Below are 20,815 nucleotides of genomic sequence, written 5' to 3'. Positions count from 1 at the left end.
TGTCAGGAAGGACACAGCTGAACCCGGTGTCACCATCCGTCAGCTGGAAAAGACTGAGAGCCACAGCTCGCTTCGTGAGAGAACAAGCTGACACACACAGCTCAGCTCACAGGGAGTATTCGCCAAGACAAGACTACATTCTGGGCCACAAAACATATCTTCATAAATTTAAAAGAGTAAAAGTCACATCGTGTCTGTTCTTGGAGCATAATTAAATTAGAAATTAATTGTATAAACTGATGACATGACCATTTCATGGTATGGCTAGGGGGAAGGTTTTTTTTTTTTTTAATTGTAGATGTGAGAATGGCCAGAGGCAGTTAAGAGTTCATAGCAGAGGGAGAAAGAAGAACATGGCCAACAGACTGGGCATGGCCAGGGCTGTCTGCATGAATGTGGAGAATAGCAGGGGGTAGAGAATAGAGAAAAGATAGTGAAGAAGGGGGAGCAGAGAAAGGGAGAAAAGGAGGGAGGGAGAGGGAGAATAGGAATGATTATAAAATAGCAGGGTTATAAAGAGAATGAGTACCTGCAGAGGGAAGTTTAGGGGAGAAAGGCTAGGGTGCTAGCGTGGACTTTGAAATGCATAGCAGGTACTTGGGATACCGAAGGAGTCTGGGGGCAGCATGACAGGTACTTGGGATACCGAAGGAGTCTGGGGCAGCATGACAGGTACTTGGGATACTGAAGGAGTCTGGGGGCCAGCATGACAGGCACTTGGGATACCGAAGGAGCCTAGGGGCCAGCATGAGCTTTGATGCACTAATGGGGACAGGTAGTCATTTGTCCCTTCTTTAGGTGACAAGGGACATGTTCCTTTCGGTGGAGGGGAACCAGCTTTGAAGTTCCTGAGGGATGCTGGCTATCTAACCGCCAGAAGTCCTCCTGTGGTCCACTTCTGGATACCTAGACTGCCTCTTGGAGTCTGGGGAATCGGTGTCTCCTTTGGACCTGACATTAATAACAATCAAGATGCATCAGCTTGCTTTCCTTGTGGAGTTGAAACACTGACCAAAACCAACTTGGGAAGGAAAGGGTCTATTTGGCTCACACTTCCACACCACAGCCCACCACCACTGAGGGAAATCAGGGCAGGAACTGGAACAGGAAGAGGCGATCAAAGAATGCTGCTTACTGGTTTTACTACCATGGATTGCTTAGCCTGCTTTCTTATATAACTAAGGACCACCGGCCTGGGGTAGCACCACCCACAGCGGACTGGGCCCTCTCACATCAACCATTTAATTAAGGAACTGTCTCACAGACATGTCCACAGGCCAATGTGATAAAGGCATTTTCTCAGAGAATTCCTCTTCCCAGGTATGTCTACGACTGTGTCAAGCTGACTGAGCTAACAAGCACAGAGGTGCTGGAGTCTGAACGGTAGCATGCAGGAGACCATGGGTTCCATGCCACAGCAGGGAGAAAAGATGGGGAGAAAAGAGCCCCCCTGCTGGATAAATCACTAGCAAAAGGAGTTGGAAACTACAAAATCTTTGAGATATTCAATAACAGACTTCCAAATAGTACAAGGGTCAACGAAGAAATAACACAAATGATTTTAAAAATTCCTAACTACATGAAAATAAGAATGTAACTTATCAGAATGGAAAGGATGAAGCAAAAGCAGAAGGGAAAGTACAGAATGAGAAGAGACGGAAGGTCAGGGTGAGATGGCTCAGCTGGTCAAGGCTGGACTTGTACGCATGAGGGCCTGAGTCTGGATCCCCGGTCCTCAGTGAAAGAGCCGGCATGGCAGCACAGACCTATAACTATGCATGCTGTAACTGTAAGTATCCTCCATTCCGCTGGTCCCCCAAGACCGGGGGGTCTCCACCTGCTGGGTCCTGCTCACTAGCTCCTGCAGTCGCTTATGAAATCACTATTCTGAGGCTTAATATTAATATTACATATTTTTTGGCCCATTAGCTCAGGGTTCTTATTTAACTCACTCTTATATCTTAAATTAAACCATTTTCTATTATTTTATATTTTACCACGAGGCTTGTAATTTGTTACCTCTTGCTTCTTGGGTGGCTACATGGCGTCTTCCTGATGCCGCCTTCTTCCCTCCCCTATGTCTGCTTGGATTTCTTGCCTTGCTATATTCTGCCCTGCAATAGTCCCAAGCAGCTTCTTTATTAACAAATGGTACAGAGGGGAATCCCACAGACTGTGGGGACAGAGGCAGGTGGGTCCCCGAGACTCACTAGCCAGCCAGTCTAGTAGTTGGTGAGCTCCAGGTTCAATGCACACCGTCTCAAAAACTAAGGTGGAGAATGACCAAGGGAGACGCTCAATACTGACCTCTGACTGACGATGATTACATGCACCGGTACACACACACACATGCATGGCATGCATATACACCACATAAACACACACACACACGAGTGTGCACACAAATTTTTCATTCATAGCCAGCCTAATAATCTCAGTACTTGGTCAAGGCCAGCCTGGAATCTGTAAAGAGATCTGTCATAAAGGAAAAAAAGAAAGACAGGAAGAAAAAACTGGACAATCATTGCTACATCCATCTTAGAAAACTGGAAAAGGAAATCAAATCAGCCGGGTGATGGTGGCGCACGCCTTTAATCCCAGCACTCGGGAGGCAGAGGCAGGTGGATCTCTGTGAGTTCGAGACCAGCCTGGTCTACAGAGCTAGTTCCAGGACAGGTTCCAAAGCCACAGAGTAACCCTGTCTCGAAAAACCAAAAAAAAAAAAAAAAAAAAAAAAAAAAAAAAAAAAAAGGAAATCAAATATAGAGTAAATGTAAGAAAATAACTAATGGCCCTTAGATCAGAAATTAGTGACAAAGAATGCAGGCAGTCAACAGAGAGAAAGTCAACAGGACAAAGGCTTGTTCTTTCAAAGAGATCAGCTTTTCCAGTAGCTGTTGTCCAGGATAACTGGAAAAGAGAGAAAAAATACCAATCTTATAAATGCAAAAAGGAACTCCACTACATATGCAATAGTATTAAGAAGACAGAGAAAAATTGTGAACTCTTTACCTACGGATGTACATAACCTAGATTAAAATGTACCAAGAAGCAGACAATATGCAGATAGGATCCCTTGAAGCAATATAGTCAGTAGGTAGTAACAGGAAGCTCCAAGTTCAGGGAGGCTCACTGGTGAATCCTGTCAAATATTTATAGAAGAACTTATACCAATTCTTTACAAACTCTTTCACAGACCGAAGTGGAGGGAGAGTTTCCTAGTTCATTCTCCTTCCTAGCTCATCCGAAGAGGACATCAGCCTAAAACCTACCCAGACAAAAATATTAAAGTATGATTAACACCCCTCAGGAACACAAAAGGAAAATTCACCAATAAAATATTATCAAATATAATTCAGCAATGTATAAAAAGGATTACTCATGACAACCAAGTGAAAAACCCTAGGTATATAAGGCAGATTCGCTATTGAAAAATCAATGACTGAAATCCATCACATCAATAAGATGATGAAGGAAAATCACATTATCACATCAGTAAAGAAAAGGAGTGTGACAAAATTTAACGCTTATTCATGTAGGAAAAAAAAAATCTGTCAATCAGCTATGATCAGCGAGGACTTTCTAAACTTCCAAAGAGACAGTTACAGAAAACTTGGCAACGGCATAACAATTAGTGGTGAGAACCTCAAAAGCTTTACTGTTTTTCTCTTTCTTTTTCAGCACTATGATGAAAGCCCTACCTAATGCAGTAAGACAAGAAAAGGATATAAAGGCATACAAATTAAGAAGGAAGGGACAGATACAAGTTCCTCTGTTCACAGATAGCATCGTAGTCCTTCCGGAACAAGTAGGTAACAACAGTACGTGGGTCTAAACTGAACCAAGTAAGTAGGTAATCCCCAACATCCTGGTAAGAAACAGCAAAGGGCTGGGTGAAGAGACCCTGTACTGGTTTTCCTGTTGAGATGCCACCAGCACCTGCTTGGTCCTGAGGAGAACGCAGTGTCTGGGTCACACAGTGTCAGCATCACTGTGGGAACACAGGTGAGGAGGACCACGAGGAACGAAGCTGGGCAAGGTTTTAGGAGACAGACCGTCTCTCTCTTATAACTAACATCCTTTCTGATCAAGTGCCTCCAATGGCCACGTCCTTTCTAATGGTCATGTCCCCTCCAATGTCTCACCTCCTAGAAGGTTCTACTGCTTCCTATATCACAACATGGACCATATCCAAACTACTGCAGAGACATATCCCATATTCATAGACAGGATGAGTTAATATTGTCAATATGTTAACTCATCACAACACATCAATAGATTCAATGCAACTCAGTCAAGATGGCAGCAAGTTATTTTGTAGATACTAAGGAATTGAACAGATACTGAAAGAAAGGGAGGCAAAAGACTCTTGGCATCTTTGAGAATTACCAGAGGCTGGGGGTACTTTTCGGTAGTGGAGTATTGCCTAGCATTCAGGAGGCTCCTAGTTCAATGTCCACCCCACCCCAAGAATCATGTAAGAGGGGCAAGGGAGGGAGGAAGGGAGGGAGGGAAGGAGAGACTTATTACACAGAATAATCAGGACTGTGTGAAATTTGAAAAAAAAATAAGTAAATAAAAGACATCAATAAAACAGAATCCCAGAAATAGTCCCACATAAAGCCCACGCAAATACCAACAGATCTTTGGTAAGGAGCAAAAGGCATTAAGATGGTACAAAGATAACCTTTTCATAAATGTACCAGAACAACTCACATCCAGATGTGGAAAATAATCCAGACACACATCTTACACCTGTCACAGAAATGAACCAAGAGTGATCACAGGCTTTTTTTTTTTTTTTTTGATTTTTCGAGACAGGGTTTCTCTGTAGCTTTTGGTTCCTGTCCTGGAACTAGCTCTTGTAGACCAGGCTGGCCTCGAACTCACAGAGATCCGCCTGCCTCTGCCTCCCGAGTGCTGGGATTAAAGGCGTGCGCCACCGCCGCCCGGCTTCACAGGCTTAAATGCAAAACACGGAATTATAAAATCCCCTGGATTAAGATAGCAAAGAAGAAAATGTAGATAGCTATAGGTATCTATGCAAAATACAACACCACAGCCACGATTTACAAAATAAATAAATGATGAGCTGGGTTTCAATACAATGTAAAACTTTTAGCCAGACATGGTGGTACATGTGTGTAATTTTAACACATGGAGGGCTGGGCAGGAGAGTCATGAATTCAAAACCTGTACTACAGAAAAATCTTTAAAAATTTAAAAGCTTTGCTATGTGAAAGACTATGTTTAGCAAAATGAAAAGACAATGAGAAAATACTTCTAAAAGGCACATGTGAGAAAGGCTCAAAAATACACAGAGAATGCCCACAATCAGCAATAACAAGAAATACACAGAGAATGCCTACAACTCAGCGATACAGTTCCAGGACAGATGCACACACCTAACACAGAATACCTGACATTTGAGGATGCCCAGGACATATGGGTGAGGACATTTAGTTGATGCATCTCAGGCCATTCTGTTCTGCATAACAAAATACCATAGACTGAACAATTTAAAAAAAAAACATAAAATTGTGCTCACTTCCGCAGCACATACTAACTGGAACAATACAGAGAAGATTAGCCTGGCTCCCATGCAAGCACGGCATGCAAATTTGTGAAGCGTTCCGTGTATTTAAATGGCAAAAAAAAATCCAGAAAATTATTGTTCACAGCTTTAAAGGTCAGGGAAGTCAAGGTCCAAGGCAGGTTTACTGTCTGGTGAGCCCAAGGTGCATGTAATACCAATGGAAGGAGAGAGCGGGGAAATTCCTCTCCTGAGCCATTTATGAGGGCTGCTAATCCCACTTACGAAAGCACAGCCTTCATGACCCAATCGTTTCTGAAAGCCAAACCCCACCCTCAACACTGATGCATTAGGGTAAAATTTCAACAAGGCATAAATATTCAAATCACAGCAGCCAGCAAATAATCCTAGAAAAGGGCAGTCAACATCATATGTCATCAGAAACTCGCAAAGGAGAATGATATCCCATGACATACTTACTAGGATGGGCCAAATCCCAAACACTAATAACATCAAATTTCGGCAAGGATGTGGACCATAGGAAACCATCATCCACTGCTAGTAAAAAAAAGGCAGCTAATCTGAAAAACAGCTTTGCTGAACATTCTGTTAGCCTATGATCCAGTAACCGTACTTCTGGGTACCTACCCAAATGAATGGAAAGCCAGCCACGCATAAATTTGAATGTGGATGTTTATTGCTGTTCCACTTCAAATTATCGAGATGTGGAGGCAGCTGGGATATCCTTCCTAGCGGGTGGATAAATAATCTGTAGGGACACTGAAATGAGAGCAAATGAGGACAAACCCTGAAAAGACCCGGGGCCAGTCTGGAAAGGCCAGACACTGTATGAGTCTAACTGTCCAACAGTTTATAAAACGCAAACCTGTAGAGCTCTACAGAGGCCTTCTAGAAAGATCAGAGACTGCCGGTGTGCAGGAGGAGACAGGGATGCTGAGGCAGGGGACAGGAGATCTTCAGCAGCGAAACTACTATCTATGAGATTCCCGCCGTTCCTCTTTCATCCACACCTACAGAATACACACCTCTTGGAGTGAGCCTGTACACTGCAGACATGGGGTGACAATGACATGCCAGCGTAGCTTCGCCGACTGTAGCAGATGCACACACGCTGTGGCACAGGAAGCCAGCAGTGTGTATGCTGTTTGTCTTTCTTTTTGCTGTGACAGAATATTCGACAACAGCGACTTTGGAAAGGACGGGTCTATGCTGGCTCATGGGGTGAGGAGATCATCCATCATGGTGGGGGGAAAACGTGGATACCGCCAACACTGGGTGGGTTTTCCCTCCTCAGTTAAATTCTGAGTCCCTTGGAGATGACAACACAGATTAAATGGGCGGTAATGTGAGAAAACTCTGGAGTTTTTTGTTCCTTTTTTTTTTTTAAAGGCTTTTTTTTTTCTTTGCTTTGTTGTTGGTATTTGCTCAGTTTGGCTGAGAAAATGGATGTTAACTCATGGGTGATGATTATCCCCAAAAGTCTATGTGTTAAAGGGTTGTTCATACCCAGGTGGTGCTTTTGGGAATTAGAAACTCTAGAAAGTGGGGCCTAGGAGGTGGTGTTAAGCCCACTCCATAAGATGGAATCTATGTCTGGTATCAGTAACTGAGCCAAAACTTGTAACCGGCTAGGACACAGTTCCTGAGGGAAAACCTAGTACTATAATTCTGCTAAGTGGACACAGTTATAAACTGCCCCCTAAGTAAGTATCTCATATGCATAGATTAGTGCATCGCCCAACCCTCAGCAGAGAAGCTTCTTATTGCAGTAGATGGTGACTGATACACAGACCCATAACGAGTAAGCGTGCAGAGAATAATAGTGTGGACCACTCAGATCTAAATGAGGCATCTATATCCTGCTTCAGCCCCACACAAGGTTCAAAAGCCATAACAGAAAAGGGGGCAGAAGGGTAGTAATAGCCAGAGGGGGCAGACTGTCTGTAGTAAAACAGTATTTGTGGATAGGCCAGTGCATGCAGCTGTGAACATGAACTAACAGTAGCTATGGTTACAGGCACAAGACTATCACAAGACCAAGCCAACCAAAATCCCACCATGGATGGGGTGGGGCTCACGAAGTCCCATCCTATGTCAGGAGATGTTGGCACTTGGTGGCTGCTGGAAGAATGGCAATGCTTTCTTCGGGGTGACGAATACCCCAGTAGATGGTCTAACACCCATGTGCATGCAGGTAGCAATAAATGGTATGCTTTTATGCAGTATGATGTAGGGGACTGTCTGCGAAAACAAAAAACACCTTACATACTTGTATGAAGCTATCAAAGGCTAATGTAAAGCCAAATTTAGAAATAAGAAAAGATTAGACTTGACAGCGTGTATTAAAATCCCTTTTTGCTATGAAGGGCAACTTGCTGAAGGGATACTGCAATCCATTAATTTCAGCCAGATGCTGCAGCTGCACAAAACCCCTCTTCCCCTTAGACAGTTGAACCCGCCCAAAGAACCTGTGTGAGCCCCTCTCCCTGTGGTCATCACAAGGTAAACAAAGACATCTTCAAAAGGAGTATCAGTGTGCTTTCATAATTTTCATAACTTTTTTTTCTAAGTTAAAAATGCAGAATTCTGGAGTTTTCTTCAACTGGCAAATCAGCATGGCTAGTTTTAGCTGTTTGAACAAGTCCTCTATACCTGTAGGATCCTGGGTAAGGGGCAGAGCACAGCCTAGTCCCAGCTCTAGGAGACTACTCTTGTCGGGAGTGGCTACCACCCTGACTTCCGGTTTGGGGGAAAAATGCTATTTTTGTTTTCCGAGGAGCCAAACTTGTTTAAAATGAGAATGTAAGGTGTGAAGAAGCTGGCAACTGGCCAAGTCAGTTACACAAAGTGTAAAACACAGAAGCAAAGGTGCAGACATGCTTCAAGAATGCCTATGACAGTTTTATTTCCACTACCACTTGGTCTCTCCAGCAAATGCTTGTTTTGTGTGTGTGTGTGTGTGTGTGTGTGTGTGTGTGTGTGTGTGCATGTGCTCCAATAAGGCTTTACTCATTAAATAATGGCAAGAATAGAGTTGGCACACTTGGTAGATTAAAAATACAGGATTTCTGGCTACATTTACATTTTAGGTAAACAAGGAATATTTTTGAAACGTTTTATTGAGGTATAACTTGGATACTGTTAAATGCACTGTTTTGAAGTCCAGACTCTGCTGGCTTTTGCAGGAACTGGCCAGCATCTCTTGTGACTTCAGAGCAAATCTAAGCCCATCTTCACCAGCAGTCCTGCCAGGACAGCTCTGCTTTGCTTCCTGACTATGAACCGCCTACTGTGGACATTTCCTATAAACGGTGTGAAGTCTATTACATTGGAAAACTGTCATGTGCTATTAGAGCTCACCGGGGAGCTGTCTCTGCCTGTGGGGTCCTCTCCCCTGCCTGCGCTCTTCAGTCCCAAGCAAAATGGTCTCAAAGTGTCCTCCAAGGTTCCTTGTCTGGGGACAGGCTGCCAAACTTCCAGTTCTGTGACCCTGCCGGGGAGGGGAGGGAACAACAAAATAGCCCAAGAGTAAAACTCAAGTCCTTGGGAACAGTTGGAAGGTGAAATGCGTCCAACGTCTCCAAAGGACGTTCCTATTGTTTATCCCATGAGATAAAAATGCCTACAGAGGGAAAGAGCTTGGCCAGGTAAAGTCATTGATGGAGAGAATGCTCATATGGGGACGTCAGCTGATGCCTCTGCTCCCTCACTGGTTTTTGCTGGATGTTCTAAAGCCCTCCATTAGGTGATGCTGGTCATGTCTGCTGCTGTTTGTTCTTTTACTTGGAAGCCCCACGCCAGGAGACATTGTTTTACCCAGGACTTTATCAGGAACTCTAGCTGACTGCCTTTTTGGGGTTTTTCTCCTGGATGTTTTAAGTGCTCAATTAGAGGATTTTTATCCGATCATCTATCTGTCTCTTGCTATTCACTATTTTACTCTGGATTGCTATATACTTAAAAAACCCACTCATTCAAAAACCAGAGTGTGGCTATCTTAGCTCATTCTCTGAATTACACAGAAAAAAAAAATGGAAACCACATACCATGTGACTCTCTTTGTTGTTTGGTTTTGGGTTTTTTTTCCCCCACTGAGCATATTTGCAAAGCTTATCAATAATATAGCATGCAACAGAGCTTTGTTCTCTAAAAATATTTATTATTAATTTTTAAAGTATATGTGTGTGTGCAGGTGCTCACAGAAGTCAGAGGCATTGGGTTTGCTTGGAGCTGAAATTATAGAAGGTTGCGCGCCACTCTGCATGGGAGCTGGGAACCCAACTTGGGACCCCTACAGAGCGGCAGGCACTCTGAACTGCTGAGCCCTCTCTCTAACCCAAGCACTTCATCCTTTTTATGGCTGAATAATATTCCACTGCATGGATATACTCTGCTAATGCCTTCTGCAGATGATAGGTACTTCAGCTATTACAAATAATGAGGTTATGATTATCCATGTACAAAGTTTACCAAGACAAATGCTTTCTTGGCTGTTGGATACATGGGCAATTTAGTAACTCTCTCCTTAACTTTCGGAGGCCCCAAAGCAGCTGCACCATTTTGTCTTCCCACCAATAATACATCGGAATTTCAATTTGTCCACATTCTTGTCAACACTTGTTATTGTCTGTCCTGTAGATTCAGCCCTCCTGCTGCGTGTGGGTGAGAAAAGGATGCGGAGCATACCTCTGAGGGAAGCCACATGCCTGAAGGCAATCTGCAGCCCAGAGAGGCCCTTGGTGTCTGTCTATCCCACATCCTCAAGGCCACTCTGGGGCAGCTCCTGCAGGAGGAGTGAGCTCGCCTCACACTGGGCTGCTCACGGCAGGGTCTCTTATTAACAGAAGGAAAGATTTTAACGCCTTAGAAGATACTGAAAACTCAAAGAGAACTGGGGATGGAGAGGACGGAAGGGGGTCAGGAATTAGCGTCATAAATGATTCATCTGCAGTGCGGCCTTGAAAGATATGGTTGCAGGTGCCGCAGTCCACAGTTCAAAGACCAGGAAGACACAGCCCTAGGGTTTGCACTCTCTGCATGTGAGGGTTGGCCCTATGGAAGGGCGACTGTAAAAGCCTGAGAGCCGAGAACCACCACCACTTTTCTTACTTTGCATGCTAATTACTTCCAAGAAGGCCTGAGCTGTGTGGAGAAGTGAGCTTCAGAGCCTCTGGAGCTTCCTTAGTGCAGGCTAGACCCTTCATATGGCTCCTCACGAGGCACCCACAGCAACAGCCCTCTCCTGTCCTGATCCCCACCACACCTCGCTTCTGTGAATTCATCCCAGCAGCAAGGCTGTCTGTCGGTCCCTTGCCTTAAAACAACAGAAAGCAGTGCTCAGGAAGGACCTTTGCTCCCTTAGGAGGCCTTCCTGCCGCAGTTCCTCCTAAGGCCCTACACTCCCTACAGGGCAGAGCCCCACTCTGGCTGACTGGGAACTCCCTCCTCTGTCACTCTCCTCAGGCTGCTTGTCCAAACCGTGTGCTTAAGACCACGGCAAACAGTTTGGTGGAACCTGAAAAAAATAAATACAGAAACACCACGTGGTCCTGCCGTTCCGCTTCCAACCCAGACCCACAGAATGGAAGGTGGATCTACTAAAAGGCAACTTCTATACCCAAGCTCAAAGTGGCACTATGAGCGAGAGCCAAGAGGTAGAAAGGACTCAAATGGCCATCAAGAGATAAACGGATAACCAAAACCATGGTATAATGTTCTTTAAAAATGAACATCTGATACAGTCTACAAACACGGGCAAGCCTCACAGAGACCGTGTTCAGGGATGCTAACAGCCATGGAAGGATAAAGGTCGTGAGCCCACTTATGAGTCAACTGTCCAAATTCACAGGGACAGAAAGAACCGTGATTACTGCAGGGCTGGGGGTGGTGGGAATAACTGCTTGACAGACACAAAGTTTCTCCTGGGGATGAAGAAGTTCTGGGCCTGAAGGCAGTGACAGCCATGCTGTCTGTGTAGGTACTGAATGCCACTGACACAGACCAGAAATGACAAAAACAGTAACTTTACAGGGGGCATATTTACTAGAACAGCGTCTAGTCGGTCGCTGACTCCTGATGAGGCTGGAGATGGCACATGTCCTCGGGGATGGACAAAGGGAGGAGGAGTGACCTGAACAGCCCATTGCTGCCAGAGGAAGACTAGATAGATGGTCAGTAGGGAAAACGAGGCGAACAAGAACACAGAACAAGGCGGGCGGCACCGGGAGTTGGGAAGCCAGGTTTTTGAGAGCGAATGGCCTGCAAGGCGGGAGGACTTAGGGGAGGCAGGAGGAGTGAGGACTGGAGCGTTCTCAAGAAACAAAACTGGCTACAGGCGCTTGAGGGAAAGTCACATATGCTCAGGCTCTCAGGAAGGGGCTCGGCAGTGGAGAGCCTGCCTGGCACACACAAGGCACCGGGTTTCATTCCCCGAACTGAAAAAAAAAAAAAAAAAATTACACCTCAGGAGAAAAAGAAGTGTGAGGTAAGATAATGAGGTCCTTTTTAGCATCAAATTGCAGAAGTTGAAAAGAAACAAAATTACCAGACGTTCTGGAGCTGGTAGTTAGCCGGTACAGCAGTGTGAACATGGGCAGTGCTCCGAGCTGTACCCTCCGAGCTAAAATGGTTCTGTATTGGGTACATTTTACCACAGTTAAAAAAAATAAGATTGGAAACCCTGCTGTTTGCTCTCCTTTTTGCCTCTGCCCTGCCACTGTTGTTTAAGGGCTATGGGGTAGCTCTATAGGAGTCTGTGGTTGTCACATGTCCAAAGCCTTAAAGCTGCGTGCTCCTGAACCGAGCAGCCCTATCGCTAAGAGTTCAACAGCCATAAAAAAGGATACTGCAGAAATCTTCTGCAGAATGGATATCTCTAAAGAGCTGCTTATTAAAAACAAAACTGGAAGCCGGGCGATGGTGGCGCACGCCTTTAATCCCAGCACTCAGAAGCAGAGGCAGGTGGATCTCTGTGAGTTCGAGACCAGCCTGGTCTACAGAGCTAGTTCCAGGACAGGCTCCAAAGCCAGAGAAACCCTGTCTCGAAAATCAAAAAAAAAAAAAAAAAACAAAAAAAAAAACAAAAACAAAAACAAAAACAAAAAAAAAACCCAAAAAAAAAACAAAACTGGAGGCTGGAGAGATGGCTTAGCAGGTAAGAGTGCAGAGGGCCAGAGTTGGGTTCCCAGGGACATGCCTCAGCTCACAACTAACTGTAACCCCAGCTCCAGGGGCATACAAAACCCAAGTGTGTGCACATCCCCAACACATACACGCACATAATTAAAAATAATGAAGGTCAATCTTTAGAAACAAGAATAAGGGAAAATAAGCCCCAAACAACCAATAATGCCTTGCAATGGCAAATGTGCAATATACCCTGTACGTGTCTGTGCACAAAGCAATGCTCATCTTCTATAACGATGACGTATTCTAGTGAGTATTTCCCCCACGGTAACATGTTCTTTCCATCGTCACCCACTCTGGGGCTTGTTAGAGTTTCAGCTGTTAAGTTTTTTTTCTTTTTAAATACAAAGCCTCAGAGAGCTCAGGCTGCTCTTGAACTCAATCTATAACAGAGGTTGTTCTTGAACTCTGGTCCTCCTGTCTCCACCCCCAAAGCGCTGAGGTTACAGGCTTATGCCACTGACCCCAGTCCATTGTGCTGTATTCTCTACTTTACTGTCACACAATAAGGTCCCCGACTACTGCTGAGTCTAAGACTAGGTGCACCTGTCTCTGTCTCTTCCTCGTGTGTGTGTGTGTGTGTGTTTGCATATGTGAGGACACACGTGAATGCGCACACATACATGTGCCTGCATGGAGAGGCCCCAAAGTGACATTGGGTATCTTCCTTGACTTCTCTCATTTTGTTTTATTTTCTTGTGACACGGTCTCTCAGTTGAACTCAGAGATCACCAGCTAGTCTAGCTAGCCATCTTGCCCTGACCATCCTGTCTGCCTCAAAATGTTGGGATTACAGGCACCTGGCATGTCTGCTCGATTTTTTATGAGGGCTCTGGGGTGTGAACATTGATCCTCACGTGTTTGGAAAGCGCTTTACCCACTGAGCCATCTCCCCATTCCTCTGGATCTTCTTCACCAGACCTTGAAGGATTTGACTATCACTTGATCACTTGGTATCTAATGCCTCAAAGAACTAACCCCCCCCACCACACACACACAGAACACACACACCCCAAATCAGAACTCAGAGATTCCAGAATTCCAACAATAACCAGTCAACACTAGGACTCAGACTGTGAAGTGAAAGGGGCAGGTTACAAAACAGTTATTACTCTATGACAATCCTCATAAATACGCTTACTAATAAAGAAATACTTAGGCTACGGCTGTAAAGAACGGAGACAGTAATCACCTCTGCTCGAGAGCCCAAGGCCACTCACAACTGCCCATGTGAGCACCCGTGTGCATGGGAAGGCACACTGAATGCTGACCACAGAACTGGGGTTTTCCCTGAAAAGACCAAGACTTGGTTTGTTGAACGCATGCAAGATCCAGAAAGGGAGCTTGGGCTTTGCTACAATGTAAACACTGTGTCCAGGTAAGAGAGTGGCGTATCTCTAGCTCCCCAAGCTAAAGACCGAGTAGAGAACCATCTGGACCGAAGAGAGCAGGGGTGAGCAGAGCTAAGGGTAGTAGAGGGAGCCGCTCCATAGAACTGTTGATGGCGGGAGCTGGACGGGGACTTGGCACCCGAGGAGCTGAGTCCCCAAGAGTCCAGGGACTATATTCAGTAGGCCCAAAGCACACACCACCCTGGACAGGGTCAGGGTCTGTGTGTTCAGTTCTCATCTGTTTAGTTTCTAGTTCACAGTGAAGGTACTGGTTTCTAACCTACTGACTAAGAACCCATTGATCACCTGTCCGTCCCCTGGGGTTCCCATTATTAAAAGACTTTCATCTTTCAGGCAATATTTATAAAAGAGAATTTGTTTTCATATGTATTGGTCCGAGTCACATGTGACTGCCAGACAGCTTGTTAATCTGCAGGATACACCAACAACGTAGCCTCAAGAATGCAGGTGTTCTGGTTTCCAGATCAAGCCGGCTGGATGTGCAGCAGCCGCCTTCTGTCTGCTGGGTAAAACAGAGTCCTGTGGGCACCCTGTGCCCTCTCTCCCAGGCTGCTGGGTGAGGCATGCTCCAACAGCCAGCTTTTCCTATCACACCCAAGGACACGGTACCTGGCACTGAAGGCATACGTAAAAACGTGACACAGGGCAGATCTGCTCGTGGGGACAACAGCAAGTTCTAGGATACAACAAAGAAGGGACGTGTTGAGAACTTGGTATCACAGAAGGTGGAAGTGTTAGGGGACATCTTCCGGGAAGGAGGCCTGGTCAGTAAGAACTGTTCTAAGCCAAGGCACGTTTACTATGCTGTGGAGACAGTATGCCACCCACCAGCCCTTCATTTGCTGGAGCCCTAAGCACACAGTAGGTCCAAAATATCTACCGAGCTAATAACATGGCCAGGCATAGTGGTGCATTCCTATAATCCCAGCAACTTGGGAGGTTGAGTCAGGAGGACTGCCATGAGTTCAAAACCCAAAGCCAAACAAACCTAGTTATTTGGTTTTAACATATTGTGGAGATTGTATCACAGGTGTCCGAGAAGGCAAAACTCCATTCTGTCACTTCCCATACTGTCAAGGCCAGGAGCATAAACAGCCCCATCTTGCCTACCAGGACAAGCTGTGGTGGCCCCAGACCAGATGTCCTTCTATCTCTCACAGACAGAGGTGGACAGGTGTAGAAGGATCCCAAGCAGATGCTGCTCTAAGGACAGTGGGAAATCACAGGGTATCCCTGAATTCAGACTGCCCTTGAGCTGGGGCTCTGATTCTCTCCTCCACCCGATTATTAGACCCTACCTTAGCAGACAAGACTTGCTGGGCTGCTGGGCACTTGTTCCCCAAATTCTTGACTGTGGACTTTCTTTACCATGTTTGCTTTTACGCTTTAAGCATCATCTCTCCCTGATAAGGCCTGGGTATGTGTCTCCTGCTCACATGTCCCTCCCGAACCCCGAGTATGCACCTCATCTCCCTGCATGGCGACCCACCATGTGATCTGTCCCCATGGCAGAATCCTGGGAGCTTCCCACCAAGGAAGAGGAATGTCCCCCAGCCGTGTCTGTCCTTCCCAACAGTTGTCTGCCATGAGTCACGGGTGTGTTAAAAATAATGCTAATGGCTGCCGAGCATAGTCTAAGAGTAAGAGATGGACATACCTTTTACGTTAGCCAACTGCCTGGGAAGTAATGGGTATCTGGAAGGGGGCCAGAGAAAGAAGTTAAATGGCTTTTTCTGATCTGCAGAAAGATGCCGTTTAGGCTGGAAGTGGCCTGTTGGGAGGGTATGCCCTAACCCTGAGCGGGAAGGGCAGGGCCCAGGCAATAGGAGTCCCATGGTTGCATGCTAGGGACGGTCTTGTCTACTCGCCTAGGTGCTCTACAAATATTTCCCGTGTGTCCATGACACTGGAAGATTGGGAAACGCTGGCTAGATCACAATAGCCTCTCTGTTCCTTGAGCGTCTCTGCTGGCAGATAAGCAAGCTTGAGTCTCTCTCTCCCTTTCGTACCTCAGCACGTATGCTCCACCCAACATCCTCCTTGGCAGAGTCAGTATAGGCCGCTCGTCAATGCAAGACCAGGGACGGGCTGGTCTCTACTGGCCAGATGCCCAGCACAAATGGCTCTGCCCAGGAAAGGGACCAATCATTAGCCACGCCAGTCAACCACCTCCTTCCAGACTTTAGCTGGCACCTGTGCCCTTGGGGCCCCTCCCACTACACATAATTATACATTACTAATACAATAATTCGGTTCTCCCATGGTTCCAATAAAGAAGCTTTGTGATCAAAATGAACTCAAGAAATCCTGCTGCATTGTGCATAAAAGGTCAACCAGATATTAACTGCTAAGTTCAGGAAGAGTCCGGTCAGTCTAGAAACACAAATGAGCATGACTTGACCATCTGAGAAAGAGAGCAGCACTGGACTAGATCTGTCCCCTGTGGAGGCAAGGCATGTGCTGGGAGTGGAATTCTGTGTGGTCCCAGTCCCACGACCTGAGTACGTGGGGGAAGAGCCAAGTCTGGAGGGTGGAGGGAAACACCCCCTTCTTAGACTCTCCCAACTGTCCCAAAGCACGCAATGCCTTCGTGGGGTATCTGGGTCGCCGTAACGGTTCTATCGCCCCCTTTTAAGGAAAAAAAAAACCCACACAGCCCATGTTCCTACCCCACGCTAACCATTGTCTAGAATCCAGCCCAGTCTCTGCCCTGAAACAGTAGTCATGGAACCCGTGACTTCCTGTTCTAACTTGGACTGAGCGCTTCGAGGCACCATCCACAGCCTTCCGTCTGGAGTTTTTCTCATTCTCTTCCCAGGAGCCACTAATTCTCCTTCCCTGCTAACTGCCCCTTCCACAGCCTCTGCCCTGTTCTGTTGGTCTTGATCCTCAGGATGGACGAGAAGTCAACTGGAAATCCTGTCTCTCTGCTTGGCCCTCACACTTGGTTGCTGTAGCTGGATGTACTAATTTTGTAAGCCCCTATACCAAATTATCACAAATTTACTGGCTTTAAATAAATTTATTTCCAAACACTTCCAGGGGCCCCAATTCTCACTCCTGTCTTCTGATGTGTGGCGGGCTCAGCCGAGACCCTCTAGGGATCTGCGGGCTGGGCTGGCTTCCTCTCGCTTTCTCTGACATTGCCTTTCCTCCCCTTGCTCTTTGCCATCCAGAAATTTGTGGAAATCTTTCAATCGCCGTTAATTCCCTCTTATTCATTGGGGCGCCCTGGGATTATACTTTCCTAATCTCTTGATTATCATTTAATGGGTTCTGGGCAGAGAAGGTATAAATACACCCAACATGAACTCCTCCATCTTGAACTCCAAGTTAACCTCTAATTTTCAGTTACAACATGCGTACGCTTAAAAGATACCAGACATTCTGGTCTAAATCCACAGGCTCCTGTCAGTGGGTGATCATGGAGACTGGCAGGTTCAGATGTGCACCCCAGCTTGCCGACTGGCCCTGTCTCCATCACACAGCCCTTCACGGATGCACACTGCTGCCTGCTACAGATCACTCGGCACCCATTAAGAACTGGCCAACCGCACGAGGGCTTCCTCTTTCCAGGATTTGTTTTCAAGCAAATGAGTTCTTCCTTCTAATGCCAGAGACGGGCATTTGCCACGGCACGACTCAGGAACACCTTCTGCGGGTCCCATCGGCCTCGGAGAACCTTTTTACTCAAAAGCGAAGATTGCATGATACATCCCGCTTTACAAAGGCTCGGGTTTAAAAATAAACACGGGCATTAGAGGGAACACAAAAATAGTTTGTGCCCTCGGCTCTCTGGAGCCCAGTGGCACTAGGTGTATGCTGGCTTGGAGGATACCCAGAGAGGCCAAATTCAACACAAAGCCCTCACGGACCTCAAACAAGCGAGAAACCAGGAAAAGAGGGCCTCTGATGTGTGCTTGGCTCACTTTGTTACCCAGGACCATCCGTGCCCAATTCTCTCCAACCGCAGGCGTCCACCCTGCCATGCTATTCATAAACCAGTTGTAAAGATGGTTCCTGACCTGAAACCCAGTCACCACCCAGCACGGTCTCCACCTGCATCTGATGTCGCCCCCCCCCCCTTCAATTTCTGTACTCAGACAACAGACATAACACGATGGAAGCTCCTGGCAGGCTAGACCTGACTTTCCATGAGCTATGCCCTCCCCAGAAATGCCTCTCTCATAGCCCCCCAACCCAGCCTACTCCACCTAGTCAAAACTCTCCCACCCTCCAAGGCCAGGACAAGTTAGTCAATCCTCCATCAGAACCACCAGTCTGAGTTCTCTCACTAAGTTCGGCTTTTTCTGTGCTTCTTCTGCGACCCTTGTGCAGCATTCTGACTCACCCCAGAGTAGCCTGAGGTGTCCCTTAGATGAGTCTCTGACTCCCTTAGTCAGGGATCAGATCTGCTCTTCTCTGGACCCTGAAGTCCCGCAGGAGAGGAAGTGTCAGGCTGGAAAGATGGTTCATCAGATAAGCGTATTTACTGCTCTTGCAGAGGACCCAAGTTCCCAGCACCCACATAAGGCAGCTCACAACCACCTACAACTCTAGCTCCAGGGGGGAATCAACAACCCTGGCCTCCACTGGCACCTGCACTCACGTGCACATACTTACACATAAACAGACATACATACATACATGCACACACACACACACACACAAATGCACACAATTTAAACAAATAAAAATAAATCTTAGACAGGGCTTGAAGCTGAAGCCTTGACTAAACCCAAGACTTACATAGCATAGAGAAACCAGTACCAAGTTACCAGGACCCAACATAATTCCAAAAGTCAAGCAAGCAGAGCCCTGTTGGATGATATCAGGACCCGAGAACCCTTTCTATAGAACTGCTGGCTGTGCAAGCATGTAAGCACTCACACGTACATACGTGGGCATGCCCAAGTGTCCTAGCCCTCTCGGTTCCATGTATCTGGAACCCCAGCTTGTTCTTCCCCACTGGCAATCTGTTCCCTGTGTCCTGCATAAGTGACCTTTCCCAGTGTGCCCTACCTGGCCTAAAGGAAGTGGAAAGCACAGCTTACTGGGTGAACTCACAGGCTATCATGATGTCTTACAGGCCGCCCCACAGCCAGATTCAAGACAACAGGGCCCCCAAAGCTTGTGTCAACAGAGAGGCAAGAGGGAAGGACACACAGAGAGAGGGGGAATGGGAGGAGATGGCACAAACACCTCGTAAGGCTCTGTTCGGATGTCTCTGGGAGATCTAAGTGATCCAAAAGCAAAGAATCACGTGGTTTCCCTTCACGCTGTGTGGATAACAGGTTGTGACCAATCAGGCTGGGCCTCCATTCAGGGTCTTCTAGAGCCCCTTCTCAATTCTGGAAGAGGCTGGGGGTTTGACTGACAGCAGGAGGGTCCAGACAGCTGGGGCTCATATGTCCTGGCTCCAGCCTGGCTCAGAACAGCCCGTGCTTGTTTCCACGAACTGAGGGCTTGTCACCTGGCTCCTCCTCAGGGGCCAGATGCTCTGTGTGTGCCAACACGTTCCCACTTCATCATCACCTTCTCAGAGCACACTTCAAACCTCTGTTTGTCTGTTTCTGAGCACACCTTATCTTGGGCTTCAAGGTAGTTCATACTCCTTTCACGAGGAATCTGTTTTCTAGACAGAAAAGCCCCCCGCCCCCACCCCCAGCCCCGGACCCGAGCAAGGCTGAGACACATCCTACCAAGGTCTCAGCAGTGCTTTGGAAGAGGTAGCTTCTGGAGATTGCAATGTTTACCAATCATTTCCTATGAGGCGGCGGGCATCATGCTGGCCACCGGCATGTGCTTGACCTCTCCTGATCTCCCCAACAACCTTGAGATTAGCACCACTGTTTATTTGGCAGAGGAAACTAGCAAAGAGAAAAGATGAAGGAGCTTGCCCACATTCATCCATTCATTGGATAATGGTCCCTGTGTCACCTGGTCCCTGGGATGCTGCAGCCTTCCTTTACATCCGCTCCACGGTGTGCAATCCGCTTGGCCCACACCTTTGTCCCACTTCCTTCCAGACTCCCTCAGCCCTCTGCTTCTCTTCCATGGTCAGGATGAAGTGCTTTGGAGAGGTCTGGCTGGTTTCTGAGTAACCAGGTCCATCCCTGGGCATCATTCCAGGCCAGACGGAATGATCCTCACGTCCTGACTCATCCCGAGACCGTCAACCAGAAGCCCTCATTGCTACATCCACTGCGAACATGCCTGTCACTCCCCTTGTTTCTTGGCGACTAGGGCTCCTGAATCACCCTCCTTCTCTCCTCCAGCACCTTTGTTTCGATTCTTGGTGACTTCTGTGCATCTGTAGATGGCCCTCCCAACCGGCCGTTTAGGTTTGAACGTCCTCTCTCAACTCTCTGTCTTCACCTGTCATGACCAGTAACTCCAACCCTTCTACAGTGTCCACTTCAGAGACCCGTCTCTCTGCAACTGATCTATCTCATCCTCGTCCATCCCAGGGCTATCACAATATACAATTAGGTCCGGTGGTTTATAAAGAATAGAAATTTATTTCTCACAGTTCTGTAATTTGAAAAGTTCAAGATGGAGGTTGCATCAGACTTGGTGTCTAAGGAGGGTCTACTTTCCAGTCCTAGATGGCATTTTCTAGCTTTCAGAGTTGGTGTCTAAGGAGGGTCTACTTTCCAGTCCT

General features: G+C 46.7%; 1 protein-coding gene and 1 non-coding gene across 3 annotated transcripts in view; one reads left to right on the top strand and one right to left on the bottom strand.

Moving 5' to 3' along the window:
- Homer2 (homer scaffold protein 2) overlaps nucleotides 1-20,815 on the bottom strand; it is a 99,121-nt gene that overhangs the window by 53,639 nt on the left and 24,667 nt on the right. The window lies entirely within an intron of this gene.
- LOC121455204 lies at nucleotides 5,541-5,643 on the top strand. The gene has a single exon (XR_005975452.1). It is a non-coding gene; the product is annotated as a U6 spliceosomal RNA (small nuclear RNA).

This window comes from Microtus oregoni, unplaced genomic scaffold, assembly GCF_018167655.1.
Source record: "Microtus oregoni isolate MIOR12 unplaced genomic scaffold, Mior012 000000F_ref0000247, whole genome shotgun sequence".
NCBI lineage: Eukaryota > Metazoa > Chordata > Mammalia > Rodentia > Cricetidae > Microtus > Microtus oregoni.
Note: the sequence above shows the minus strand (reverse complement) of the source record. Positions and strands in the feature narration are given on the sequence as shown.